This window comes from Lasioglossum baleicum, chromosome 4, assembly GCF_051020765.1.
Source record: "Lasioglossum baleicum chromosome 4, iyLasBale1, whole genome shotgun sequence".
NCBI classification, from domain to species: Eukaryota; Metazoa; Arthropoda; class Insecta; order Hymenoptera; family Halictidae; genus Lasioglossum; species Lasioglossum baleicum.
The window spans coordinates 11,904,576-11,912,543 of record NC_134932.1 but is presented as its reverse complement, the minus strand read 5'-3'; positions in this window follow the sequence as shown (position 1 = coordinate 11,912,543).

The following is a 7,968-nucleotide window of genomic DNA, read 5'->3' as shown; positions in this document are numbered from 1 at the left end:
TCATAAAGCCAAATGTGTCTTCCGACCTAAAATATTTCGAGTTAATTGTAGGAGCCGAGGTTAAATTATTTTCACTTTTAAATATAATTATCTTAAAAAGTCAAAATTAATGTAACATCTTTAAATACTTGTTTTATCCCCTTCGTATTACTAGACCTATTCATTTTGACTGTGTATTCAATGTGCACTTTTGCACTGACTATTATACATCTGTTACATCGTCTCGCTTTACCTGCTCGGCAATTACCCTGACAGAAACAAAATGGCGGATCACTGCATACATTGCTGAGAAAGCCAGCAGCCTCTGTCGCGATGAAAAAATGATGGAGGACACTCAACACTGTAGACCATCGTATACCAGATAACACTGAACACGTTCGAAAAGAGTCGAAGCGCTGCAAGTGTTATTAATATTTTTCTCCGACTTCTCGCGACGCGATAGTCAGCATCGTATGTACCGATGCAAAAGGTACAATTCATCATGGATGCAACTCCAGTTACGGGTTACTGAATATTCGAACATGCTCCCAGTGCATACCGTTATGATTAATATCAAACAGAGTAGCGGGGCTGCTCGACATCAGCTTCTTGCAACAATTTTCACTCTGCATCCACTCGCATAATCCTTCTCCCATGATCCTGAACCTCAAAGGTTATAGCCTTTAATAAAGTCTCCATTACTCCTTTTAGGGAGACATCAGCAGTTAGTGATCAGTAGACAGATTTTTATTCCTATTATAATTTTAATAAGTTGCACATTAATGTTTTCTGAACTCTTCTTGTAAACTGCATCTACTCATTTTTGTCATAAACGCATAAAAGCCGCAGTCTAATGCAGCCGCTAGACGATTAATATTATCGTCAATGCATGGCACAATATACATATTGCACAATTATATTATTGCCCAATAAGTTGATTGCCGAATAAGTTAACATGTGGAATAAAAAGAAAGCAAGTTGCGTGGCCACTGCATTAGTTATAGCTAGACTGCGGATATTATGCATTTATGACAAAAATGGATATGTACAATTTAAAGCAGTGGACATATTAAAAATATTTATGGACATTAATGTGTTAGTCTCAGAATAATAGGATAATTAAAAGAAGAATACAATTTTTATTTGGCTCCTGTGTCCTGCAGTCGAAGCAAACATTTTTTATTTTGCATAAAGATCCGCAGTCTAGTTATAGCTTTAAAAAAGAAAGAGAAAAAGAAGCGCAGATGGACGAAGGAATGGTTTAAAAAAAGAAATGAGTACATTCATGAAAATTTGTTACGTGATCTAACAATAAGTGAAGCAACTGATCTTCGAAACTTTCCTTGATCCGCTTCAATTCCTTTCTGAAGTTAGTGCGCAATGAATTAAATTTTTTAACTAACTGCGACTTATCAGCATTTTTATTCTTCTTTATCCTGTTGCTATACTCTTTACGCTTGATATTCCATAAAGCAGATTAGCTCTGACACACCTAGATACATCCTAAAATGAATTTTTTTCTTCCTCTTGTTCCTTCGTAGCCATACTTGAAAATTCAATGTTCACTTTGCGACTGTGAAGATAGAACTGAGCCAATATTACAGACGAAGCAATATTTACGAGATTGTACAATAAAAATCAAACTCTTTTTGATTGGCTCAATGTATTGCGCATATTCAGTTTGATTTACAAATGATCAATATTATTGTACAATATCAATTATTATGCAGTATATTGACGATAATATTGATCGTCTAGGGGCCGCTTCAGAAAACGGATCTGCGACAGAGCCAAGAGGTTGATAAAATGGAGAAGACACATTTGCAGGATTGTCAAGGAGAATGAGGGGGATTCGGAAGACAACATGCGAGTTATCCGCGGGGCGAGTCCCATTGGTCTATTTAAAGGCACGTTCACGCAACGCCGCCGAGTTTGGCGAAGCCTCTCGTACCTGTGGATCGGTGCCTCGAAAGTTAGGGGTCCCGGTGCAGTTGATTAACGATGTGAGCGTCCAGGTCGAGGTGGGTGGCGCATGCCTTTGTGACAGCACGGCCGCTCCTCCGGTCCACGACATCGCCACCGTTGCTATCACGGATTATTATAACTCGTACGTTTCATCTGGTCCCTCCGTCGACCTCTTCGGTAGACATCAGCGTGATCGCCGGCTATCGTCACGTCCGTTTGTCCACGCGATGGGATCGAAATCGGCCGATTCCCCTGCCATAAGCCCGGGGACCAGCTTCAGGACCTCTTCCGGTTCATCGGCACCTTTTGCGGGCCACGCAAATCCTATTCGGCCTCTGAACGCGAAGAACTCAGCGGCTCAGACTGTCTCAGCTGACGAAGAACGATTTTCTTCGAATTCTATTTTGCACACAATTTTGTTGTTCTAGAATGTAGAAGGTTCCAGAATGGGAACAAATCAAAAAATGTCGTTTCCTGTACGAACATGGGAATATATCATGAATATTTCCAGGACTACAATTATCTTCCAGTAGAAAGTGTGTTAAGCTATCCTCGATTCGTGTAAAGAGAGCAAACATGGCCTCCTCCCGGGTTTCAAAGGTCACGACAGTCAGGAGGCTCTGAAAAATGTTCTATTCACTCTCTCGTGTATCAAACGTGTTCCATCTGATATACCCCGGCACTGCTAATAGGTCATAAAATATTGCAGTTTATAATCTCGCTCCCTATTTCCATTGTAATGTTATTGCTCGACACACAGCCGAAGCTACTTGCAGAGCGGGGCACGAAACACGTTAACACACCTCGTTACATCAGCTTCAATACTACATTAACCGAGTTTTCAGTACGATAAGACATTCTAAAAGCATTACGGGAACCATAAACTTATTGGCCTGGTTTTAACAATCATAATTCACTTTGATAATGGTATGCCCAAGAACTTAATCTTCCGCACGGGAACGGACATTATACAACACTTGAAACATTGCAACGTTAAGTAACAGATGCGAATAGATCGTAAGAAATATTCGAAGATTATCAAAGAAGAAACAAACATTCGAAGGAAAAAACCAAAGGGCGAGAAAGTGAAAAATACGCGATTGTTCAAAAGAATTTCCAGACGAAATTCTGCAGCAGCGAACGATCAGTCGTCCACGATTCCATTTTCCTGCGCAATCCACTGCCTCCCCGAAAAACGGTCTCCATGCTCGACCCACAAAGCGTCCAAACCGGGGGATGACAGGGGGTGTGTAGCTCGGCGAAAGTTCCCGAATCTATTATTGTCATCTAGGAGAGGTTTCCGCGCGCAGAAAGAAATCGGAGAGGTTGGTCAAGGGTGAGGCGAAACGTTCGACGGTGAGGGGTTGAAAGAGAAGGAGAAGGGTGAAACGCGGAGGGAGGGTTTGCTTTTCTACGGTGGCACCCCTCTATGATATTTCCGAATAGACGGCGTCTTCGTACGTGGGGGGACACGGCGGAACAGGGTGGCAGGAGATTGGGGGATGTTCAGTGGGGGTAGAAACTACCCCTACCTCTGGAAACTACCCTCTTTCTTTCCCCCGTGGAAAGCCTCGAGGTTGGCGTAGCCGAAGGAACACGGCGTAACAGGAACGAACTGCTCCGAGAGGGAGAAAGAAAAAGAGAGAGAGAGGGTGGTGGGAGAGAGGGAGCCATGCCGGCGGTGCTGCTAGTCAAACCAAAACTCGGCATGATTAATGATCGCGAGAGGCAGAGCGCTGCTTCAAACAACAAACTTTTCCCAAGGAACGCCGAAGAATATAAGAAAAAATATATAAGAAAGAGGGAACTCTCTTTCTTCGCATCCACCCTTCAGACCAACTAATACCCTCCTAGAGCTCTTTCTCTGCCTCTCTGCCTCTGCTCGCCCCTCCACCCCCCTCGCTCCTTTCTCCTCACCTCTGACAGCCTTTCATTTCTTTCCACCGTTCCTTATTTCTTTCTCCCCCGGTATCCTTTCTGCCCCCTTGTCTCTCTGTCTCTCCTTCTCCTGCTCGCGTCTCTCGCGATCAACGTGTATCACCCACTCACCACTACCATACTTTTCTCGAGCTCGACCATTCGTTCCCTTTCTCTCTGTCTCCGTCGCTGCCATCTTCCTGCTCGCGAGATGTCTCGGATGCTCGAGATAATGCCCGATGACCCTGTCAACGGAGACGGCCCCACAGAGTTTGCCGGATTCGTCGACCTTGATGGCAGAATATGGTTTCTGCATCATTCGATTAGAGCGTTAAACGAAATGGAATAGAGTTAAACCAAAATGTTGGTGCGGAACCGATAGGCGATTCGATCGGAGCTGCCAGCAGCGCTCGAAATCGCCGAAATCATGCTGTCCCAATTTGCTAGCAGCGTTCAGGCGGCGTCCCGATCGATGATCCAAACGAGTTCGCTGGCCAAGAGCCACCGACGCTACCCCCGAATCCGTGGAAGACAATGATCCAACCTCCGGTACCATCCGACAATGAATAGCGGGCTGATTGTTTGCGCCGCGTCACGGTTTTACAGTCGCGTTTAATTCAATTTGTGAGTGACTTACGATGTCCGCCATTAGTCATCGTGAGGCGCGCGCGCGTTTCTCGGCTTCTTCACGAGAAGAGCAAAGGGTAGAGGGGGTGTGCGGAGGATTTACCGGAGTGATCCCACATCCACGTATAGGGGCCGATTATGGGGCCAAGAATGAGGCTCATCAGGTGAATCGCGTCGAAATGGTACCGACGCGACGTAGCGCCATTAATACCGGAGCCGTGCCTCGTCCGGGACGGCCGAGAATCAAACCGTTCGGGCGCTGTGCACGAGCATATCCGTAAAACTTGAAAGAATTTTGAAAAGCGTACCAGATTTCAATTTCAGCTAGACATTCCGAATGGCCCGGCGAACCTATAAAGACGGCGTCTAACGCTGCCTGAAGCCGCGCAATTTACGGCTCCGAGCATCTTTGATCTTCTTTACGCGTTGATACTTCTTTCATCGAGCTTCTTAACGCGCGCGGAGCGGAGAGAGAGCGAGAGAAAGAGAAAGGTCGTTGACAGGCGGCGTCGAGAGCCAAAGTCGAGCCGCCAATTGATTCGCCGCCACAATGCAGGATATCGGCCGAGAATGCTGCTCATCAGGTGAATCGGACGCAAATGGTAGCCGGCTAATAAGCGTTCGTTATTCGGAACGGTGCACGTGCTCGTGCTCGTGGCTCGCCTACACGTAAATACGGAAGAACCGAGACAGGTATGGTGAACGACGGAGAAGCAGAGAGAGAGAGAGAGAAAGTTACTGTTAGGCCATTCGCGGTGTACTGTGCCCGCTCGGCTGATGACCAAGCGAATTTATACCCAGAGTCTAGACCCACAATCAGCCGCCGGACCCCGGATCATGCACTGGGCATGAGACAGAAGAGGCACCGCTTCGATGGGCGAACGAGGATGCTACAATTTTAGTGCCAGGTGCGCATGCGGCGCGATGGGAGCTGAAAATTATTGGGAACGGATGGATATTTTAGAAATTGACCAACGCAATTTTTACCAGTGTCGTCAGATCAACGGATTTAAGGGCGAAATAGTGGGGGAAATGCTATAGTCAGAAGCCGCGTGACGTCACGAAGGTACAGTGTAAATAGTTTTATCCAGATAATGACGTTGCGATTCGTGGGTGGGGAATAGTGGGGATCCTAACTCGATCTAACAGTACGGAAGCTGAGAAAAATTCGAGAAAATTAATTTAGACTACCCAACGAAAGAACACGGTAATAATCTAGAATCATGTGCGTCTTGAGTTTTTCTTAAAAGAAATAGTTAAAGAGGTAGAATGTTGTTTCTCGCTGTAATTGCACGACAAAGCTGGTAAAAATTCGAAAAGTTGAATGCATCGGTTTCTCCCGCGGAGCATGTACGATCCAGCAAACAAAAGGACAACGAGGTAGAAAAGACAGTGGGGTTGGTAGAACGCGAGGCAGCCAGCAAACCGTATCCAGCGGGGAAAAATGGCCGTGGCCCTGACCACCTGCTGCCACTTTGATACCGCCGCTAGAATCTCATTTAGCCGTGTAATTCCGACGTTCATTGACGATGGATCGTCCCGTCTCCGGGGCATTGTAGGTGTACTGAAACACTTCGTACCTTACCTTCTAATATATGATCGATCGTGGAGAACCAGCCGGAACATCTACCGGAATCCGTTGCGCGGGAACCAGTCCCGTGTACCAAGTCCCGACGATGAAACAAAAATAATCGGTTGGAATCGATTTCCAGGTGCCTGCGGACAGGACCTGTGTAACGGAGACCTTGATGTCCAGCCATCGATGCTACTATCAACTTCGACGTTCGTACGATTGACGGAAGCTGTCAGAAATTATTTCTTTTCTCTTGCTTGCTCGCTGCTCGAGGAACTGTGAAGCTGTGAGACATTAGAATTAGAAAGAAGAGACGTTAAAAGTCTCTTTAACGCGAGGGTGAGTTGAGGGAAGGTTCGGGTCAGGTTTTTGATTAAACTGACAAAATCTGAAATGTAAATAATGTATTAGACGAGGCATAGTACAGAGAGGATTAAAAACGAGTAAAAATCTTAATTAAAAGATAGAAAAAATTGAATATGGGTAAAAAATAATTTTGGAGTTCTTAACGTCTTCGGAAAAATGTGGTTTGCGACGTTTTTTGGAGTCCCAAGAATTTTCCTGTGTGAGAATCGAGTATTTTTGGAATGTTTTGGGAAATCCGGGTCTGGCCGACATTCTACTGAGCCGCCATTTTACCGAAAATGCCGGTCCCTCTCTGAGAATACTAATTATCTCCCCACGTGTCTCAGGAGCGGCAAGCTTCGAAGCCAGTGGGCTGGGCATCCTCCCGGTCCAGCTGCCTAGAAATGGTCACGTAAGACGCCGGAACCATCTTGGCTAGTCCATTTTTTTTCTCCCCTCCCTTGGCTCGGCTAGAACCCGTAATTAATTATTATTCCGAACATTTTTCTGGGCTTGACTTGATGGATTTTACAGGAGGGAGGTGGGTATGCGTGCTAGGCCGTTAATAGTCGTTTCCTTGACTATGAAATGGCTGATCATTTTCTCGAACCTCCAAACAGAAAAATGTTTGATAAAACATTTGGACAACAAGGCAAATAAAAGCACCGTGCGGCTTTATAAAACACAAAATTGATCGAATTAATGCAGCTTCATTTTGTCTTCCACTCGGCGAGTCCATTAGCGAAGAGAACAGAATTTCGCTACGGGAAAGTTCCTCATAAGAATTTGCATAAAGTTCCGCAGTCAATTAATAACATTATAATCGGTGCAATTTTTCACCGGTACCATTAAGAAACATTTAAACGGAAAACACTCGGAGAAAGTGCCACAGCAATGACAGAAATATCACAACAAAACCAACAACAGTTCAAGACCGAAATCTGAATGCTGGAGAAACGTTGAAACAAACAACAACGAACTAAAATCGAAAGTCAAGGACTCGACAATAAGATTCATAACATAAAACGCATAAAAAGCAATTAGCGTGGCGGAAGAAAAATGACGAAGGAAGCAAGCACACACGGTCGCAAGATAGATTCGACCGTAAGCGTGCTTAATGTCTCTCGGCGTTGTAATGTTACACCGGGCCGGGGCTTCTAAAAATAAATACGAGTAACAAGTGCGAGGAGAGATCGTAATTAAGATGGTGCTCGACGAACTACGGTAAATAATTGTTCATAAGCTAGAAGAATTTCATCGGATGCACCGTGCACCGCGCCGCGCCGCGCCGCGGTGCATCGTGCACGGTGCACCGAAGTGTTCCTCGCTCGCGCGTGTTAAATATTTATGCACTCGTTAAGAGTCTAGTGGATTTCCTGAGGCGGCTTCTCGGGGGCTCTCATTAATCGTGACGCGCCATCGTGGAATAGCCGATGACACTGTTTCCGACGGAGTTTCAGCAAATGCACCGGCATCGGCCCCGCAAAAACAAGTCGAACGGCCAGTGACTAATGTGCAAACGAAGCACGCGGAAAGATTTATTGGGAAACTTAGCGCTCGCG